Genomic DNA, 22421 nt, shown 5'->3' with positions numbered 1-22421 from the left:
GGAAAAGGGAAGGACAATACCTATAAAGAACCCTAAGGCACCTGCAAACCACACCTCTACTGAAGCAGCAATGGAATGCTCTGACCCTGAAGCAGTAGTGGAAACCCCGGCCAAGGAGACTCCGAAGAAGCGTGACAAAGCACCATATCGGTCACCCTCTCCTCCTCTGACCAGGGCAAGGGCAGCTGCGGAGGCTGCGCTATCTTCGGGTATGTCCTCTTCTAACCCCTGCTCTGTTCATCACACTTTTTCATCTGATTGCATAGATGTTTCTTCGGGGTTTCATCAGGTCTCTTCTTTCATGCCCCCGCCTCCCATTTCTTTGGCTTGCTCGTTGCATCCCCCTCCACCCATTTTCTCCTGCACTCCCCCATCTTTCCCAGAGGCGACCCCATCTTTATTCTCTGATTTTGATCAAGTGTCCCTTTCTCATAGATATCCACTCTGATCCCTATCCCATTCACCAGCCCCTAACTCCATTAGCATCGGTCTCATATCTCCCCCCATCCCCCCGAAGCCTCCAAGAGGCATACCTTCCTCTATATCCAAAGCCAAGTTGCAGGAAGGGGAGGAGATTGCCTCAGGGTGTCAACTTGTTAGAACACCCTGGGCTCGTCTTCCCCATGAAACTACTTTCATTTAACTGTCGACAGATAGTTATCCGTGAGAAAAAACTAGCTCTGCACAGACTTCTTTGGACCGAACATGTGGATGTCATATTTTTACAAGAAACCCTTGGCCTTGCTGAAGCAATTTCGCGCCTTCTAGAATCCATGCTTCCTGGTTGGACCTTCCAAGCTCTTTATGTTAATGGTTGTTCAGGTGGCATTGATATGGGTTTCAACACCTGTACTATCAGACTGTGTAATATTTGGGGAGGCATTGGGCACATAGGGGCGGACATTTTCTCAACTGAACTAGGCACTGACATCAAACTTATTAATGTATATGGGCCATGTCAACACCGTGAAGTATTCTAGGAACAATTATTGACCTCCAATCTTCTGCAATCAAACAACATTGTCCTGGGAGGGGACCTAAATTTCTCTTTGGGATTTTCATAATCTTGGGGTCATCGTGCCCAGATTGACCCCCTATCTGCTTTCTTTGAGAATATCTTGGAAAACCACAGTCTTATTGACATCCCCTCTGTGAAAATCCTACCTACTTGGAGGAGCATAAGGATTGGAGAGGATATCCTCGCTAGAAGACTAGATCACTTCCTTATCAAGGAGCAACTTCTGGGTTTGGGTTATATCTACAGACAATGGGTTGCGTCAGGAGGTATATCTGACCATTCGCCGATATACCTTGATATAAGGGGAGGGTTGAACAACCAAAAGCCCCTTTCAAATTCAATTCCACTTGGTTGAAGGATGTAGCCTATACTTGAATGGTATCTGAATACTAGAAGACCCACCCTCTTGATGCTGGTGGAAATATAGTTGAAGGTTTTGTGCATAACCTAAAAGTGCTGAAGAGGCTATCCAAAATCTAGGTGCATAACAAGAGAGAACAGGATGATCAAACCCTAAGGGACACTGAATCGGAGATTACTGCTTTAGAATATGAACAAGGGGGGGTCTTCACCTCTAATGAACAGAGGAAAAGATCACCGCATTAATATCTCAGAGAGGCAAAATTCTAAAAGATTGGGAAGAAACCTGGAGGCTGAGAAGTAGAGCAATATGGTTGATGGAGGGAGATGATAATACAAAAATTTTCCACAAATTTTCAAATGGCCGAAAAGCTATCAATAACATATGGAAATTGAAAAATGAGAAGGGGAATACTGTGAATACCTTCCAGCAATTAGCCTCCCTAGCCACATCCCACTTCAAGCAGATCTACCAGGCACCTCCCAATGCCACTCTTGCTGAAGTCATTCGAGTAGCACAACTATTTCCTCGGTTTGTGGATCAGGAGACTGCTATGGAGCTGAACAGGGAGGTCACTATGGGGGAACTTGAGGCTACCTTGAAATGGTTCAAGCGTGACAAAAGTCCTGGACCAAATGGTTGGTCGGTGGAGTTCTATACAACTTTTTTCGACATCCTTGGAGAAGATCTACTTAAGGTCATTGAAGATTTTCGGACCACTGGAAGAATGTATGAGGCCATCAATTCCACTTTCATCGCCCTCATCCCCAAATCAGACAACCCTACCTCCTTTGATGACTTCCGCCCAATCTCCCTATGCAACTACATCTACAAAATCATTGCTAAAATCATTTCCAACCGCCTCCGACCCATCCTTTCCACCCACATATCCTCTGAACAATTTTCCTTTCTCCAAGATCGACAGATACATGAAGCGGTTGGTACTGCACAAGAAGTGATGCACTCCATTCAGATGAAGAAGATGAAAGGCATGATTCTCAAGGTGGATCTCTCAAAGGCCTTTGATCGGGTAAGTTGGTTATACCTCCGAATGCTCCTAACCCACCTAGGGTTTCCTTATGAGTTTATAAAATGGATCATGTGTTGTATAACAAACATCTCTTTTAGTGTTCTTGTCAATGGAGCAACATCGCCTTTCTTTCACTCTGAAAGAGGCCTTAGGCAGGGGTGCCCCCTGTCCCCATTATTATTTTTGCTTGTCATGGAGGGGCTCAGTAGACTTATAAAAGAAGAGCACAACAGGGGAAGACTTAAGGGAATCAGGATCATTGATAGTTGCATTCTGACTCATTTACTCTTTGTGGATGATGTGTTCATCTTCCTCAATGGTGGTTTAGGGGACCTGACTAACTTACAGAAAACTATCACACTATTTCAAATAGCTATAGGCATGGTCATCAATAATTCTAAATCCACCATTACTGCTACAGGTTTCACCCCTCATGAGATACAGTATGCACTCCACTGCTTTCCCTTCACCCTCCTATAGTTGGAGGACGGTCTTAGATATCTGGGTTACAAGTTGAAGCCCCATGGCTACAAGATAGCAGACTAGACATGGTTAATCTCCAAAATGGAAAGAAGACTCAATATTTGGTACCATAAGTACCTCTCCAGGGCAGGAAGACTTGTACTCAATAAATTTTTGCTTGAAGCCACTCCAATCTATTGGGTGTCCCTGGCATTCATACCAAGAGGAATCCTCTCCAGAATACAAAATCTCCCGCTTACCCTCCCGAAGAAATAGGGAGACTCGGGTATTAAAAATCTAGAAGATTTCTCCTCTGCTCTGGCAGCCAAGCTAGGCTGGAAATTGATCACATAAAATAGCCTCTGGACTATGGTGGCTTCCTCTAAATACATAGATCCCCTAAATTTGATGGACTGGCTCTGACAGCCAACCTGGAACAAAACAAGGATCTCTGTCATCTGGAAAGCAGTGCTTAATTCTATGTCAATCATCCGAGAAGGACTCACTTAGATAATTCAAGTAGGCACATCAATGTGCATTGGGTTAGACCCTTGGATTGGGTGTGTCAATGCCCACAGGCTGCCTGAAGAGCTCAAGATCCATCTTTCCAATTTAGGTATCACACATATCAACCACATTGCAGACATGGGACACTTCACCATTTTTTACTAGGCCTAGAAATATGCCCATAGTCTACACATCCCACAACAGTGGCCAATATTGGGCGGACTATATAGCAGCATTAACTGAATCACATATCATAATTGTAGAAGGGGAGGATGAAATCATTTGGGCACTTGCTAAAAATGGATGCTACTCCCCCAAAGAGGGATACCTCTGTTTAGCTAATATCCATAGACCACAGTCCATCGAACAATGGTGGAAAAGCATGTGGAAACTAAAAGTGCCTCCCATAACTAGATTATTCATGTGGTCCATTCTTAAAAACAAGGCTCCTACAAGTGACAATCTTATCAAAAGAGTCCAGTATGGACCTTTTTGGTGTTGTTTATGTAAATGAAATTTCAAATATTCAGACCATCTCTTTCTCACCTACCCTGTCCCTATTGCCCTCTGGAATTATATTCTCTTGACCATTCCCTCCCAGGGCACTTGGCGGGGCTTGACAATTATGGAAGAATGGACCACATGGTGGACCTCCGCAACCCTGACCAAGGCTAGGAACCTTCCCCTCCTCATTTGCTGCAAAATCTAGATTGCTTGTAACCGATACATTTTTCAGGATACTGTTCCTCACTCGCCCTCCATCATTGCCCGCCTTCTGGCAGATTATCGTACCATTCTTGAAGACAATGACAATCCCCCCAGGCACATTGTTCCTAAAAACATTGACTACTCTAACCATGGGCATACTTTGATGGGTTAGCACAGGAAGCTGGGTGTGGGGGTAGAGCCATTCTATATCTTTCAAAATCCCATCACTTCCAAATCCAAATGGGCCTGGGTGGGGGCACAAACAACTTTGTAGAACTTATTACTGCTAAATACCTCATACAATTTGCATTGGAAAAACATTGTAGAAATCTACAACTTTTTGGGGACTCAAAAATTATATGCAATTGGATTAACAAATCAACAAACTGTTCTGCTTACTCTCTAAGACCCATTCTGGACGAGGCCCACAGACTCATCACTTTTTTTGACATCTTTGTTTTTCGTCACATCTACAGGGAACACAACTCATTTGCTGACTAGTTATCCAAGGAGGCAACGCTCAGGCCTCGTGGCACATGGCTGATCTAGGAGCAGAGGGATGGAGCACACTATTAGTATTACCATCGCCCTTTCATGGACTTTACAGTTTAATTGGCACAGCAGGAGCCTAAATTTTGGTTATTTGTTAATAGTATTATGTTTATATATTACCAGTTTGTATTTAAGATGACAGACATACATACTCTCTGCGTAGAGTATTATTTTGGTTAACTTTATTATGAACATTACTAATGGTAGAACCTCCCTGGGTGGAGTGCACTGTGTTATTTTTTGTATTCCTCTACTTGAGAGGCACTCAGTCTCACGTACTGCATATGGGGATTGCATCTACAGCATGTAATTTTCCTTTGATAATAAAAAATACGATTTTTCCAAAGGGAAAAAAGTAAATATTATTAAGAAGAAATTGTTATAATTATTATGAGAATGAATTATTTATAGTATTATATTTATTATTAAGAAGAAATGATTTGTTTTTAGAATTTAAGAAATTAAGAATTTTAAAATTTATTGAGATGTTAATATTTTTTTTCTAAATTTTTATTTTTTGATGAAAAAAATATATTTTAATTATTAAATTTAATTGAAATGTATGTATTTTAATATTTATAATAAGATTAAAGATTTCTTATATTCAATCAAATTTATTGAGATGGAATGTGAATTTATATATTTTTACTTTTCACATGAGAAAAGTATATTTTTAATTATTATATATATATATATAGATAAAACTTTTTGTTTATAAATTTTTTATCAAATATTTTTATTTTATTTTTTTATAAATAAATACTAATTTATATATTTTTCCCAATTTTATATTTATTTCAAATTAACTTTAAATAATTATTACTATAAAATCATCAATTTTGTTGTTATTGTCCTTATTTACCTTTCCAAAATTTATGTGAAATGATTATTTACATCAATTTAAACATCATAATTTGGAAAAAAAGAATTATGTAAGACACCCATCCTTTAATATATAATATGATCAAATATACAATATATGATCAAATATTTATTTCTAAGTTACACTGTCTATTATTAGTCCCTGCCTGGGACTATTAGCGTTCGATCAGGCGTTGACCGGGTATTAGTTCTTCGGTTGACCATAAATTTCGAGTGTTTAAACAATTTTAACCAAAGTTTATCGCTGGCGATTTGGCTTCAAAAAGTTTTAACCAAACTTTCGATTTCACCCTCTTATTGCAAGCGTCTCTTGCCCCGATGTGATTTTATTGCGGGCAAGTTATTTTATCCTAAGTTTTTTCTTGCCCGTGCTTAGACTCTTAAGCTGGATGTTCTAGTTTATACGTAGGCTGGATGTTCTGGTTTATACGTATGCTCGGGCATGTTATCCATCTGTCACTATGCAGACTCGATGCATGAACACTTGGCGCGGGGTATTTTACCTTCGGTACGGGTGATTACAAACTGTAAGTTCCATTGTGGGTTTGCTCTACACGGTATTATTTCCTCATCATTTCTATATTGGTGGGCTGGTCTACTTTATAGTTTCCACGGAATGGCTACCTTTGAGAGCGCACGGCGTTGGTCCAAATAACTTCGAAGGCTCAGGTAATATAATAGCCTCTGACAGAATTTTCTTGTAAAAATTCTGAGTTTGGCAGGAGTTAACCTTTTCTAAATGCCTCGCTTCCTATTTCTGTATTTCTGTTCAGAACTCCACGGGGTTTCTGTGTAGCTCCTCAAATTTTCAGGTATAGAAGTACCGTTTTTTTTCTGCTCTCGTATCTCATTTAATAGCTTCAGTTTCTTAAAAACCCTAGGTAATAGTTTGGTAATTCCTTAAATTGCAGGTAAGATAGCTATTCCGTCGTCACGACCGTGTTGGTTAACAGTTTTTCGACTGCTATTATTCCAGGTGCTTCGATTATTAATTTTTTTTTCGCCTATGTTGTCTTTCAGAGTCTTCGCTTGAAACCCTGCTTGAATAATAGGTTCGTTCCTAGATAGAATCTAGGGTTTCAGAGCATTGGATATCCGCTATAAATGTAATGTAATTGGATTTTAGAAGTAACAGATGTCATAGAACTCAAGAGATACTGCATAATATTATGAGATCCTTTTAAGAACAGCTTTGATAGTTTCGTATGGGCTTGTAATTGTGTATATATGTTTTTGCAGTGTTATTGAACAACCTTTAGGTAGAACCAATCATCCTACCTTTCAAACGATGGTAGAATCCAAAGCCATTTTGATATGTTGTATTATCTACGGTCTCGGTCATATTTGTTTAAATACTTCGTTTTCAAAAGGTATCTCCTTCCTCTATCTGCATGTGTTTTATGTGTTGATCATGTTGTTTTTAATCATTTCCCTGGTAATTTGAATTACCTGCTGTCATGTTATAATTTGTTGAATCTCTATTTTCGATAGTTCTTGTAATCAAACTCTCATTAATTTCGTGTTTTCTTACCTTTGTTGAGTATCTCAAATGCCAATTTTCCATTAAGAATTAAGAATTAAGAATAGACTATCATCTCCAGTTAAGATAGACCTCTGTTAATATAGACCTGTATTTTAATATACATAAATAATAATCAGATTAAATACCTAATTTATTGAACCCTGCATCTAGTAACATGGATTCCCTTTTCTGTTTAATGTGTTGGTTTCATTTTCTTCATGGATATGGTAACACGAGTTTACAGAGTACATAGGCTAGAAGGGCCCGCCCCCCTTAATTTTCGATCTCTTTTACTAAAACAAAAAACTTGATTTAAGGAGATAAATCTATATGAACTATTTGAAATGGCTAATATAAATACCTTTGAGAAATATTTGGCTGGGTAGCAAATGCATTTGATTATAATACGGAGAGCGTATTCAAATTTCCCAGATGTTTCCCTCCTCAATGCCTGCAAATTGACTAATTGTAAGGATTTTTTTCGAAACTACTGATATGACACTTTTTATTTGTCAATGATTTTGCTTCTCTAGCAGCTAGACTCGAACCCTTTCTTAGGTACCAGGGATATCCTGAGTGTGGTAGTGATCTAGCATTATTTATCATTCCAGACAGGCAGTTGTCTAAGAGCGAGTTGAGTTCAGGGTTAACCCGGGTTCAGGGTTAAGCCTTGTAATGTTGGACATTCAAAAGAGACAGAGGTAAAGACGTAAAGCCGTTGGGTATGCATGAAGGACGAGAGGCAGGCAGCTGGTAAAGTTGTGGGCTCCACGGCAGTCTACATGTTTGAAATATGTTTTTGTATTATACCTTTATTTTTGCATGTGTGACAAGTGTCTAGTTAAAAGCTTTGTCTTTAACTTGTTTAAAAGTTGTGTCTTTACTTTCTTACGGTTTACCTTGTTACAATACAGTTTGTCTTTGCTTTTATACCTGCATTGGACAATTTCGATCTCTAGACAGTAAGTTTTATCTCAAATATTTCTATTACATCATAATTCTGGATATGATTTTGCTGAAATCATTTTCATGTTATAGTTATAGTTGGTTATTCATGTGAAATATTCTTATAAACTCATATATTTTTAATTTGAATGTAAAGGTTATTACTCTAACGGGTTTTCTTTCGTAATAATTCTTCTAAACTCGCTATGTAATCTACACTCTTTATGCGCATATACATTTATTTTATGTTTTTTTTTGTAAATGTACATATATTTTATATAACATTCATACTATGTATATACCTTCTAACACATTCGTTTGATTTCGTAAAGTAATATTTTGAAAAGAACCAATTGTTTCTCAAAGATTTATATAACTTCATAGTTCTCGATCGGATTTTACTGAAATTATTTTCATGTTACAATTATAATTGGTTTTCAGTGCATTCTTCTTATAAACTCATATGTTTGTTATTTGCATGTAATGGTCATTACTCTGACGAGTTTTCTTTAGTAATAATTGTTATAAAATTGCTATGTAATCTACACTCTTTATACGTATGTACCTTCTTTCATTTTTGTAAATGTACATATATTTGATATAATATACATAATATATATACACCTTCTAACACATTCATTTAACTTCATAAAGTAATATTTTGAAAAGAAAGAACATTAGTTTACTATTTCACGAATTCTGATACCATACAAGTCTAATATGACTCTTTCTATAATTATTTGCTTATACTGCAAGAAATTTCATTTACTAGTCTTTTGCTCCTTCCCTAATAAAATTAAATAAACAATCTTAATCAACTAAACAATATTTTTACAGAATAATTTGTGTACATCGACTTTTTGTTAATTTCCTGTACAAACTCTCAATATTTAGTTTCCTATACATATTCTCAAAGTACATCTTTATTTTATCATGTCATGCTAAAAATAAATCAAGCTTTTCAACAATTTAATGATCTGGAATAAAAATAGAGCAAAAAAATATATTTATAGTTTTTATTTCCTGTATACCTGCAAAAGATTCACATGGGATAAACTACTTTGTTATCGAAGAAGTGTTTGTTATCGAAGAAGTGTTACAGAGTACGCTGAGAAATGTTTGTTGTCTTACCTCGGATGCAGGTCAGCTGGGAAAGAGCAGATCATGAGCTTTGAGAAACTGTTGTGGTAGCCAATACCCATATTTTGTGCAAATTCTCTTTTAAGTCTAGCGTAATCCCACCATTTTCTTAGCCTTGTTGTTTGTTGCCTGGCGCAGTAGAACCACACCTCATTGCCAAACACCTTTGTTGCCAATGACAGGAGTTTGTGTTGCCAATGACAGGAGTCTTTGCCGCTACTGCATGGTTTATATTATAACTATTATTTTGCAGGTGGAAATGTTTATCTCAGATACTTTTATTTTTTCATTTCCTTAATTAGTGTTTGATTCCATATCCTTCCTGATTTTGACTGGTCATTGCAGAGCATAAGTACGAGATTGTTAAACGATTGCATGCTAGAAAGCACATATGTGGAATGACCGGCGATAGTGTTAATGATGCGCCTGCGCTAAAGAAGGCAGACATAGAAATTGCTGTTGCTGATGCAAATGATGCGAAAAAAGCATACATATAGTCCTTTCAATCTTGCGCAATCCATTTGCTGTTAGGTAATTTGCAATGTACCTGCAGACCCCGGCAGGGACTACTGCCACGAGCAGTGGCTCCTTGTTATTTTTATTTCAATGTAAATTGCTCATCGTTTTGCACTTGTACACTAAGAAAAAAGCACTTGTACACTAAGAAAAAATAACTTCTGAATATTCAGTCTAAACATTAAGGAAGTTTGTACACTAAGAAAAAATAACTTCTGCATATTGAGTCTAAACATTAACGAAGTTTACAGCAACCAAGTATTTATTAAAATTTGGTTTACTCAAAATTTCATGGGTTCTACTCAGATGTTGATGTTAATGGCTAGATGTGTCTTCTGGTCTAGTGTGATGTTAATGGCTAGATGTGTGTTCTGGTCTAGTGTTGATGTTAATGGCTATATGGACATACGACATAAGATTTCAAAATTGATAAATGGATAAACCAAACTTGAGTGTTGCAGTGCACCTAGATGTAGATGAATTCAAAGTTGATAACCTACAATATGCTCATTCACATAGAAGACATAGAACATAGGGCCTGCCCTTTGCTTAGGTCATTAATGGATTTTTAACATTTTATTTTCCTTTGAATTCATTTTGTTGGTTTTTTGTTCATGGTACTGTTATGAGTGAAAGTCCATGGAGTGTTCTAAGTGAAATTCTAAACAAATAGACGATGTTCATGAAAAGATAGTAAACAACCGAGGGAAGGCATCAATGCAAACATGGTAAATTGCAGCGTGTTTTCCCAATAGGAATGAAGTTACATTTAGGTCCCAAGAAAAGGGGAGCCGGGGGCGATGTTTTAGGTTTCCATGGGTGAGGAAGACATACAATTGTTATCCTGCATAACTTATAATGTTTACATTGGTCGGGTTTCTTTTTTTAACCCTATATGTTATGGAGGCCAATTAGGGTTTCTCTTCACGGTTTGTCTCTATTTTACCTTATGTGTTATGGAGGCCAATTAGGGTTTCTCTAGCAAGTGGTACATACTCATGGGATGTTTACTGAAATCACACAACAACTAAATTAAAAGCAACCGGATTTTAATTAAATGTTATTGAAAGCACACAATAGGTAAATCAACACGACTTCTATTAAATGTTATTGAAGTCACACAACTCTAAAATGTTATTGAAGTCACACAATTGTGTTTCCAATGGCCATTGGGATAAATATATTTGGAATATTTTCTTATTTAATAGGTAAAATAGTGGTATTTTTTTTAATATTTCTGTTTTACATGAATATTATGAGCAAAATAGTAAGGTTTTTATATATTTGAGTTTGTATTTAAATATTTATATGAATATGAATATTATGGGCAAAATAGTGAGTTTTATATACTTGAAGTCTATAAATTATGAATAATTTGACTAGTTTTGAGTAATTTGATGGGAAGTTTCCTGAACCACCTTAATAGCTAAAGCAACAAGACTTTTATTGACTAACAGACATTTGGACTTGCCTGTTACAATTTTCAATTGACTTCTGCAACCCTACTTGTAATGTTCATGAGATTTTAATTAGATTACAGATTCTAAATATTTTAAAAAATTTAATGGATTTGAGTTAAACGAATTGACTTGGTTCATATTCATCAAATTTCAGAGCAACATAAATATAGTTGTAATGTTTTCTGTTGCATTTCATTTTCTGAAAGGTATCTTTTTCTCCTCCCACAAAGTCACTAAATGGCAACTTTATGAACAACTATGAGTTCATAGTAAATGACTTTCCTTATTGCATGTTTCCATAAGGTTGAGACAACTTCCATACCTTCTAGCAAGTTGTTCCTTTGGAAACAATGACTTTTACTCTTTCATTGGAGAACAGATCAGAATACATGTTGTTCCTTTTTTAATGCAGGGAGTTTATCATTTAGGTTTACTAAGTTCCTTTCATATTGGTTGTGTATATTTGCATACCATCAATATTTCCATGCCTACATTGGAGGATTTAAAAAAAAAGGTGAGTGATCTTTAAATTTTAAACAATCAGATACATTGATATCCAGTTATTTCTACGAGGACCTTTTCCCTTTTATCTCCAGTTATTTCTACGAGGACCCTTTTCCTTTTATCTTGTGAAGGGGAAGCAAACCTCATTATAAAATCTAATGATGTGAATTTCATTGTTTCTAAGTCTGCTTCTTTTGAAATCATACAAAATATTTTCTTCACATCATCTCTCCAAAATATTCTCTTAGTTTAGAAACAACCCATAGTATTGTGTAATTTGTGGTACATGATTGTTCTATGGATGATAGAACCGTGCCTTTTATAATCACATAGTTTGTTTAGTTCGGCAACTTTATATTGAAGAGGTTTCCTGTTTCTCTTCTTGCCAGTTTCCAAGTGCACTCAATAGGAGCTCCCTTCATGTAATCCACTTTTGACACCAAGATGGGTAAGTTCACAGTCAATGGCAGTATGATATTCCTTAGATGCTAAGCATTATATTGAAGAGGTTTCCTGTTTCTCTTCTTGCCAGTTCCCAAGTGCACTCAATAGGAGCTCCCTTCATGTAAGCCACTTTTGACACCAAGATGGGTAAGTTCACAGTCAATGGCAGTATGATATTCCTTAGATGCTAAGCATAAAATCATACTGTGAGGCAACGAAGTCCAGAGCTTATTTTATTTTAAGTGGACTTTGCTTAGCCTCTATCCTCGCAAGGCGGAGTATGTTTCAAATTCATATATATTATTTATTGCTTACTCAAGATTTTAAGGCTTTTAGAATATATTACAATATAGCCCTTCTAAAGTGATTATCTTATTTTAGGTCATAACAATCTTCATATTAGTGGGTGCTATCTTCATCCCCGTTGGAGTTGTTTCTCTAATTTCATCACATAGAGTATGTACTCTTCATCTCAGCATTAATGTCTATTTAAAGTTTTATTTTATTTTAACTAATAGAAGACCCACAACGAATATTTTCAATTTCATATTTAATGTCTGAAGTAACAGTGATTTGTTCTCATTTTCAGGTTGTGGAAATTGTGTACCAATATGAAACAGACTGCATACCTAAGCAATATAGAGTTAACAACTATGTCAAACTAGCCTACATAAAAAATAGTACGATTCCAAAAACTGCAATGAAATAATAAAAGTAAGGGGTTCATCTTGATTCCTGATAGCTAGTATTCAATTCTATAAATTTATAGTTTCTCCTCATTAATTTATCAAGTAATAGATAGCAATGGATAGAGTTAGCTTTGTGGCAAATACTAGCTAAATGTGAAGATATTATCATAACTACAAATATTATTTACAAAGAATGTAATAGGATATTTCTCTCACTCTACAGGGGCCAAAGAATATGATACAACCAATTTATGTGTATTAACAGCTTGATAACTTCTATCAGAGATATCATAGGTGAGTGTGCATACATATTACTATACAGTCTGTATTTATTGTAATAAAAGCTATATCAATATAATTTATTTTTTTTAAATTGAAAATAAATGAAATGTGATATTTTAGTTTTATATTAACTACATTTAAATTTGATTGCGTTAATAAATAAAATATGATTGTTTAAGTGAATGAGTTTTAAGTTATCAAACAAACTAAAATAATTAATTAAATAAAACTCATATAAATTAAACTGGAAAAAAAACAATATTTTCCCAGATTTTATATAAAAATTATAATATAATTTTAAATATTTTATATTCTTAACTGTGTAATAATATAACTATAAATATTTTATATTCCTAACTTTATTTGATAACTAAATGAAATTGTAATTTTATATTATAAAATTATATTTCTAAATATATAAGGTTGAACCGTTTAAATAACCCTTACATTGTGTTATACCACTGGTTTGAATGCTGGTTTATTCGTTCAACAGGGTAATTTGCTATTAATTGCGTGGTAGCACATTGTTAGTGCGACAGCTCAGCCAACTTTTGTAAACTGTGAATGGTACTCCACTTACATAAAAAGCAATATCATTATTAAAAATGTAATGTCAGGGAGTTAAAACAACAACAATATTATTATCCTGCCATTTTGAGTCCATAATTTCAAATTTCACAAAAATCAATCACAGTATTATTTATTTAATATTATTAATTATTAAATAAATTAAAATTTGATGAAAATAAATTATAATTATATAAATATAGATTCATGGTTTAGTAATTAAAAATAAACCTAATTCAAATGATCACAATACCATTTTTTATGTGATATATTTTTAATATATTTTTTCTGAAGTGTATTGCAGTTTTTGGTATTTTTTAGTAGAATTATTAAGTGGGTGATACAATGTTAAGTGTATTGCAGTTTTTGGTATTATTTAGTAGAATTATTAAGTGGGTGATACAATGAGATTTATCTAATTTTTTTATTCCTTGTCGTTATAAGGAGCAAGCTCCCTATCATCATTGAATCTAGACTCCTCAAATTACTCTAACAAAATAATGATTCACCATGATTGAAAAAAACATTTGCAGGTACGTTAATAGCAGAAACGACAAGCAGTTAATGAATGCCAATAGTCAGGATGAAACAACAGGTTGTGACCCTGAAGCAAAAACCGTAAACAATCTCCCAATTATTCCATGTGGACTCATAGCTTGGAGTTTGTTCAATGATACTTACAACTTCTCCAGAGGGAACACATCGCTTACAATGAACAGGAAAAATATTTCGTGCAAAAGTGATCGTGAACATAAATATGGAAAAAATGCTTTTCCCAATAATTTTCAGAACGGAACTCTGATTGGCGGTGCTACTCTCAATCCATCAATCCCTGTAAGTAGTATCCTTGTTTAGGTCTTTTACAAAGTAGGCTGGCTGGTTGGAAATAGTAATGTGAGTCTTAAGATAACGGAGAGATCCAAGTATTAAATCTTTTGTTCCTAATTCAGTTTAGGATGAGATAACTGAAAAATCTAAGTTTTAAATCTATTGTTTGTAATTTAGTTTAGGGAGAAGAAAACATAATAATAATAATAAAATTGTTTATTTAAAAATTATTAACCCAAATAAATAATTATTTAAGTTTTTATTATGGTCTGCCAAAAAATTCTTAATTTTTGTTGAACACCTAATCTTCAATGGGTTAGTGTGGAAGCTGAATAGACAAAGTAGTCGAAGAGACCTTGGGATGTGAAACCCAACAGTCACATATTGTACTATAAATATATATCTCCTATTAATAAAAAGATGTACTCTTCTGATTATCTTTCATATTGTTCTTGCTCCCATGTGTGTTTAACATGGTATCAGAGCGGGCGAATTCTGGCCCTGCTCATATTTGAGTCACTGTTTACTTGTGGCCTTTTGTTGTGTTTCTCTCACCAGACCTATGCAGTGACCATTAATGTTATGTGGGTCGTGAACTCTCGGTGCAGTGATATTGCTAGTTGATTAATTCATGCGCTGGTGTTGAATTCGTTGTATATATTTGTGCTGGCATATGATAATTTTTGGTGCGTTGAATGAATGGTTGATTAATTCATGCGCTGGTGTTGAAGGCCGTGCAAAAACGTTGAGAGTTAAGAGTCCTGGCGTGTTGGCTCTGCCATCCCTGACATTCCTGACCTCTGAAATCTGCAGGTCTCTATTTTTGGTCTCTGGCTATCCCGTCTGTCTATAAAACGTTTGTTGTTCATAAACGTTTGCTCTCTGAACATACATTGAATTAGAGCCTGGGCGCCCAAAGCCTGTCAGCGCTACTCATCCTCACCGGATTAAAAGTTGTCAGACCTGTCACTCTATCATTGTTTAAACTCTAACGCTCCACTGCTAGTGACTGAGACCCATTTCGCTGTTCTGGACCTGCATTGTTATCACAGCCGTCTGCAATAAATAAATGTGTTGAACGCTGTCACATTTAGTATTTGAACACTGCCCAGAATGGTAGCAGAGCCGTTTGATGAACGCCCAGAATGGTACGTTACGCTGCCCGTTAATGCTGTCCCATCGGTATATGTTGAATGCTAATGGTAGCCGAGGCAAAGTCAAAGACAACCTCCACTCAAAGGTCGGATTTCTGCTGTTTAATTATTTTATTCCAGTGCAAAACGCTGATAAATAAAGAGGTCGATACTCTAGAAGTTGTTCCCACTTCTTAATTTATTGTGTATGGTGCATATTAGTTTTCTTATGCAATTGCCAATCGATTCTTAGAAGAATTGCCCATTTTCATCTTTGAAATTCTCTAAAACGTTTGTTTCATCAGTGCATGATATTCTATAAGTATCAAATATATTTGTTAAAGTTATCTCAGCTCACTTATTTAACTGTCAAACGACATCAAGGGTATATTTTAGTCTCTCTGACCCGAAGAGACATTATATCGATGCATTCTGAGTGCCCGAAATCCCAACGCTGTAGAGTTGAGATCTTTAATGCCAGAATTTCTTGATCCGAGCCTGATGCCCGTTTCGTTCCAATATCTACTAATCATCAATGAATGAGGTTTTAATGATCAATGTAATGGTTATGTAATGTATAACTGAAGAAAACGTTCGTTGAAAGACCAAAGAATACAACATAAGACGTGTTTTAATGCAGAACAAACGACTTGCTCTTCGTGATTGGTAACCGAGAAATGTTATTCCATGTTAGAGTTCGTGTTGCATTCTTCCCGGAAATGCATGGAGTCTACCCACAAATTTAAACGCTTTGAAGGCTGGTCAACCATTACATTTCATCCTCTGCATGTGGTTCTGGACAACCGTTACATTGCCTCAAAGGTTTGGATCGTCGGATCGCTGGTAGCCTAATAGCCTGGTAGCCATATACCGATTAGATTGCGCACTGTGGAGGCTGTAGCAGCAGATACATTACATTCCCTGTCGAATTATAGTGCCCAAAGGAGACCGGATCATTTCTATTACAGAGATCGATCACTAAAATAAGAAGTCGCACTTCTCTTCCAAATCTTTATGAAGGTCTACGAGGAACTTTCTTATCAATGGTTCAAGCCGGTTTGGGTCGGCTTCCTTCAGTGAATCCAAGAGAAACATACATGGTGTTCTTGCTTCCGAACTGAGATCCTCCCCAAAATGATAGAGAATCAAAAGATTCCAATGACCCCAGTGAACAATTGGAACGAAAACGTGTTGTTTGGTGAAAATGCGTTTTGCTTTTGTCCATTTCAAGACATTGAAGGATAGTGCCTCTTCCAGGTACATCGAAAACCATAAACAATCCAGGTAAGTACATGATTCCCATTTGTGCTTGGGAAGTTTCTTCCATATATGCTCCATGTATCTATCAATGACGTCTGTATCGAGGTAGTTGTCCAGCTTCACAGCCGCATTTCGACCCCGTAATTGCATTGATTTCTTCTTCACGTATTTTCTAGAATCCATCCAAGGATAAATACGCATCAGAGAGGCCGAAGTTGGAGATTCGTGGTGTCAGCTTGAGAACAAAATCCATCTTGAGACAAATCACGGGTTTAGGGTTCCATCAATAAAGGCTGAGTGCATACTTTGGTGGCTGATAAATTACTGTTGGAAGGTCGAATGCATCAAACAATGAGTTGTATTTTCCACAAGTCCATATTATCTTTGCTGTAGCAGACTCTTTTAGAGATGCCAAGTTGAATTGGTTAAATGATTGAAGTCGAGGAGTTCTTGCATGTTCATTTTTAGAAACTTCGTTTCAGTCCTATGGCTTTAATTTGAGAAGACAGTTGGTTCCAGGCCTGAAGCAATCTTTCTAGAGTTGGTTCGTGACCTGCATAGGCCAACTTTGTATTTTCTATAGCGACTCATCGCTGCCTGCTGGAAATTTTTGTTGTTTATAAGGGGAGAGAAGTAACAACTTGCAGAGTCCATAATGAAGTTTGAATCTGCCATGGCGCATTGAATTTTTATGTGGTACATTGGATATCAAAGTATTTTTAATGATTTTTGGTAGCATTTCTCATATTATACTGAAGGCAAAGCGACCAAGAGCTTTTAATATCATTACCACAAGACGGGTTTGTTTTCTGGTATGTGCGTTGAGCAGTGAGTCAAGTGTCTTTAGTCCGTAGTTATATCAGCGGGTGGTGAATTTATACTATGAAACCTTTGAAATTGCAACGTTGACTTAGTTTATATATCTGCATTGTTCCACATAAGATTATGAGATTATGTACAATTCTTTCTCTGGGAATCTGTAATCCCACAATTGTAGTTGTTCCACATGTTATCATAAATGGTTACAGTCGCTATTGAACTTGACTATTCTTTTCCACTGGCCGAGAAAGTGAAGGAGTATTTGAAGGATTCAAGCAAGTTTGCAGTTGTTGCTGCCCCAGTGTGGCTTTGTATTTAAAATTCATTATAGTGCATTAATTCCTTGCTTCAACTGCTGCATAAAGAGTTTGGTGGGCTGATTGTAATCTTTTATGGAGAAAATTTTTGTCAGTTGTTTTGTCAGAACATAATGTTGGTCATGAGTAAACTCTTATTTTCATGTAATGGATTGTAATCGGTGCTTGCTGGTTGAACTCTGATCATTTGCTGCACATGTATAAAGGATATTGCTATGAGTACGTATTACTTTTCTACACTGAGTAGTAGTTGTAAGGTGTAAATCTGACATTGAAAAAACAAATGGCTAGAATCAGTGAAGTATTAGAGTTCTTCAAAACTCTAATGTCGTCTACTACTCATGATACATTAAAAGTCAGCAAAGTTTCTCTCACAGATATTCAGGTCTGTCTACAAAATGCACAGGAAAAGATTGATTTTTTGCAGCTTGAATCACAGCTACAGCAAGAAGAACTACATCAAGATAGACATCATTCTGAACCTGTTTTTGTTCATAACATTGAAACAACCACCCATCAGCAGCAAGTCAATAATGTTACAGTTCATTCAAATAAAGCAGCAGTTGTAAATACAGATGCAGAAACTCAGTCTGCACTTCCCAAGCCCATCATCAGACCTTGGGAATAGCTTGTCCACAACAAGCACAGAACTGGTCTTGGATATAACAAGGACTTGTCCTTTCATATTCTAGACTACTCCAAGCCCATTCAGTTTCAAAGTGCTGGATTCATTCATGACAGTTCACCTGCTCCTCATGACAGTTCATCTCCAACTGTTCCAGACTCTGCCTCTCTTCCACAGCAGCAACAACAACAACAGATTATGAAATGCCAACACTGTGATCGAGTTGGCCATCTGAAAGATCACTGTTTTGATCTTCATCCATGTAAGCACTGTCATAAAACTAGCCATTCTTCACACAGATGCTTAAAAAACAAACGTCCTGCAAGAACAAAGATTTATCTTAGATGGATCGCTTCTTGGCAATGGGCATCAACAGCCAAGAAGATATTCCAAACAAATGTCAGAACTTGTTCTAGAGTATTGAACAATCTTGCAGTTGAATTTTCTCCATCATCTCACCTTGTATCTGACACGGGGGGAAATGATGGTCATCTACAAGCTTCAAAGTCACATCAAGCGAGCCTTAGCCACAACCTACCACACCAGTTTCAGAGTTGTAGCCAGAGACAAAGATTCTCGTGAACATGCCTTCAATTGGAAATCTGGGACACTTCCTCTAGCAGAAGACTTCAGCTTCTTGCCAGTTTCGGAAGCATTCCAGGAACACAATTGATATCACTTCCTCTAGTAGAAGACACCAGCTTCTTGCTAGTTTTAGAAGAGTTCGAGGAATTGCATTAAGCATTCCAGAGTTGTTGGTCATCCTTAAACCATCACAGGTTGAGACTACCCTTTTCAGGTTGAAGTTCTCCCTTTTATGCGGGGTGAGACCTCCCTTTCATGGTTGAACGTTTCCCTCTTCAAAAAAATAGGAGCACTTCCTCTAGCAGAAGACTTCAGCTTCTTGCCAGTTTTGGAAGAGTTCCGGGAACTGCACTAAGCGTTCCAGTGTTGGTGGTCATCCTTAAACCACCGCCCTTTATACCAACATTTCATAGAGCACATTCAGCCTAGTGCTGCCATGCATTTTTGCACATTTTGTATTACAGCTCTCTTCTTGGACTCATATATAACCCTTCGGATTAAAGGGGGGAATGTTGGACACCTAATCTTCAATGGGTTAGTGTGGAAACTGAATAAACAAAGTAGTCTAAGAGACCCTGGGATGTGAAACCCAACGGTCACATATTGTACTATAAATCTATGTCTCCTCTTAATAAAAAATGTACTCTCCTGATTATCTTTCATATTGTTCTTGCTCCCATGTGTGTTTAACAATTTCTACGGAAAAACTTTACTTAATTCATTATGGATCATAGAAACTTGAATACAAAAATTATGTTGCTGTTTAATCTTAGTATATTTTTGTTATGGTCTGCCTCTTCATCTGATCTTGATGATGAATCACACTTATCGATTCCAAAATGTCAGCGAAAAAATTCTTAATTTGTACAGAAAAACTTTACTTAATTCATTATGGATCAGAGAAACTTGAATACAAAAATTATATTGCTGTTTAATCTTAATATATTTTTTCTGTTCTTGATAATAAAAAGAAACAGAGAGTCAGTGATTATGATTACCATTGCTTACTGCTTCGTTTGGATGAGTATGGCAGTTAAGTGAGCAAGAGGATCTTATGGTGTGGATGCGACCAGCAGCACTTCCAACCTTCAGGAATCTGTATGGACGGATTGAGGAGGACCTCAAAGAAAATGATACCATTACAGTGAATTTGTTTAATAATTATAATACTTATATTCTTGGTGGCACGAAGAAGCTGGTACTCTCTACCACGAATTTTCTTGGAGGGAAGAACAACTTTCTCGGGATAGCTTACATCATTGTTGGAGGTCTCTGCATTTTTTTGGCGATGGTCGTCTTCTTGATGCATATCATAAAACCAAGGTACGTGATCTTACTGTGCAGTACAGTTTATGCCATTCACTTAATGTGTTGGGTACATGTAGGTCAAAATGGATTAATTTAATTTTTGATAATTTTTAAATATTTTGAAATTTAATAGATAGAATTACTATCTTAGAGTTGTGTCTTTAAAATTTAGGTTTCAAGTGACATGACAGAGAGGTTAAAGTTGATTATTTTTGTTGTCAGGCCTTTGGGTGATACTTCATATTTATAATTGTACGAGATTTCTATCTAACTATTAGACCACTGAAGTCATTATAATTGTGGCAGGTTTTCTGACTGTATCAGATGCTTTATGCTGCCTTCATATCTAACCACATCCATGAGACTGAAGTCATTATAATTGTACCAGGTTTTCTGATTTGTATTAGATGCTTCATGCAGCCTTCATAAACATATATGACATGCCCATTGTCGGGTAAATCTGTTGTTTGTACGGCCATTTATGTTTCAAGTATGAAGCTGTAAAGTTTATGGATTTGAAATTTTGTATTCAATTCATACATATTGAAAAGGTTAGTTACAGCAAATCCTTAATGTTTTGTAGGTGTGGAATTCATAGATATGTTAGCATCTGATGTATTAAAACAATGGCCAACCCTTTGCTTTGACTAAGCTTATTTATGGTTTTTGGTATGTGTATGAGTACACATCGTTTTTAAAGCAAAAATATTGTGAGAATTAGATTTTCATAATTTTAATATATATATATAGTTAATTTCAGAATTAGTATTTAAAATTTTAATTTATTTATATGAAAAAAATTATATGACAAAAAGTGGACAAGATTTAAGACCCATCTGCCCCATTGAACGCAAGCCATCTCAATATAGAAAAATGAAATACAATACAAAAAATATAGATATGAATGAATGCAGGAATACTGCAGTGTGTGGTGGTGCAGGTGAGGTTAATATTGGTAAGTACATAGGTCTTTCCAACGCTATGGAGGACGATGACAGACTTGTGTAAACACTGCTGATGACTCTGCTGTCTTAAACTGAGTGTTTGGCTTTTCATAGCTCGTGAATATGGTCCTTTGCAAGTTTCCATGTACGTAATATACTTTAAATTCACATCTTCCTCCCACTTTCATGAATTCCGCAAACATAATGCTCTGGCAAAAATTCAAAAGATTCCATTCCATTGATTTGGGTGTTTAATTAATGTAATATAACTGATGCTCCGGCAAAAGATAGATCATTCAATGAATTTGATTCAAAATATTTCATTTCATTGATTTGGGTGTTTTTATTAGTTTAATTTATGATGGTTTATTTTTTTTCAGAATTTTTTTGAAATAAAAAGTTCCAATGATCTAATTTTTTAAATTTGATTATTGAGGGTTATAAATTTGATCTTCAAAAGGACGAACACAATAGATCGCGAAGCTAAGACACCAATGTCTCAAGAACCAGAAGAGATGAAGGAGGTGCAAGATAAAGATAAAGAAAGTTGGAAGACCGTAGAAAAAAAAAAGAAAGTTGCAGCACCAATGTCGCCAAGAAAGAGGAAAAAAAAGAAAGTTGCAGCACCAATGTCGCCAAGAAAGACTAGGAGCCAGACAATTAGAAACTAAGAAAATTATAGGTCCAATAGACCAATTACCACCATCATCATCATCATCATCATTTAAAAATATAATTTAATAAAAAAAATAAAATTTCTTAAAGATAAAACAAAAATATATTTTTGTTATTTTAATAATAAAAATAAATTTAAATTAGAAAATTTATATAAAATTTAAAGTGTTTTAATCAATAAAATTAATGAAGGTTGATTATCTTTTATTTAAGCATAGGTTTATCTGTTTTGAATAAGTCTTCTCAAATTTTAATTTTAATTTAATTATCAATAATTATTAGGTGGGTGGTGGAGATTTAACCTCTATGGAATATTCTAGAATATTCATAGTAGTATT

The 22421-nt window shown here is 35.7% G+C and overlaps 1 pseudogene; it reads left to right on the top strand.

Moving 5' to 3' along the window:
- Window positions 1-70: 70 nt before the first annotated feature.
- Window positions 71-20714, top strand: LOC149227349 (ALA-interacting subunit 3-like; annotated as a pseudogene).
- Window positions 20715-22421: the final 1707 nt, after the last annotated feature.

Source organism: Pinus tabuliformis, chromosome J (genome assembly GCF_031772625.1).
Source record: "Pinus tabuliformis cultivar Carrire ecotype Pingquan chromosome J, CPIR1, whole genome shotgun sequence".
Classification (NCBI taxonomy): Eukaryota; Viridiplantae; Streptophyta; class Pinopsida; order Pinales; family Pinaceae; genus Pinus; species Pinus tabuliformis.
Note: the sequence above shows the minus strand (reverse complement) of the source record. Positions and strands in the feature narration are given on the sequence as shown.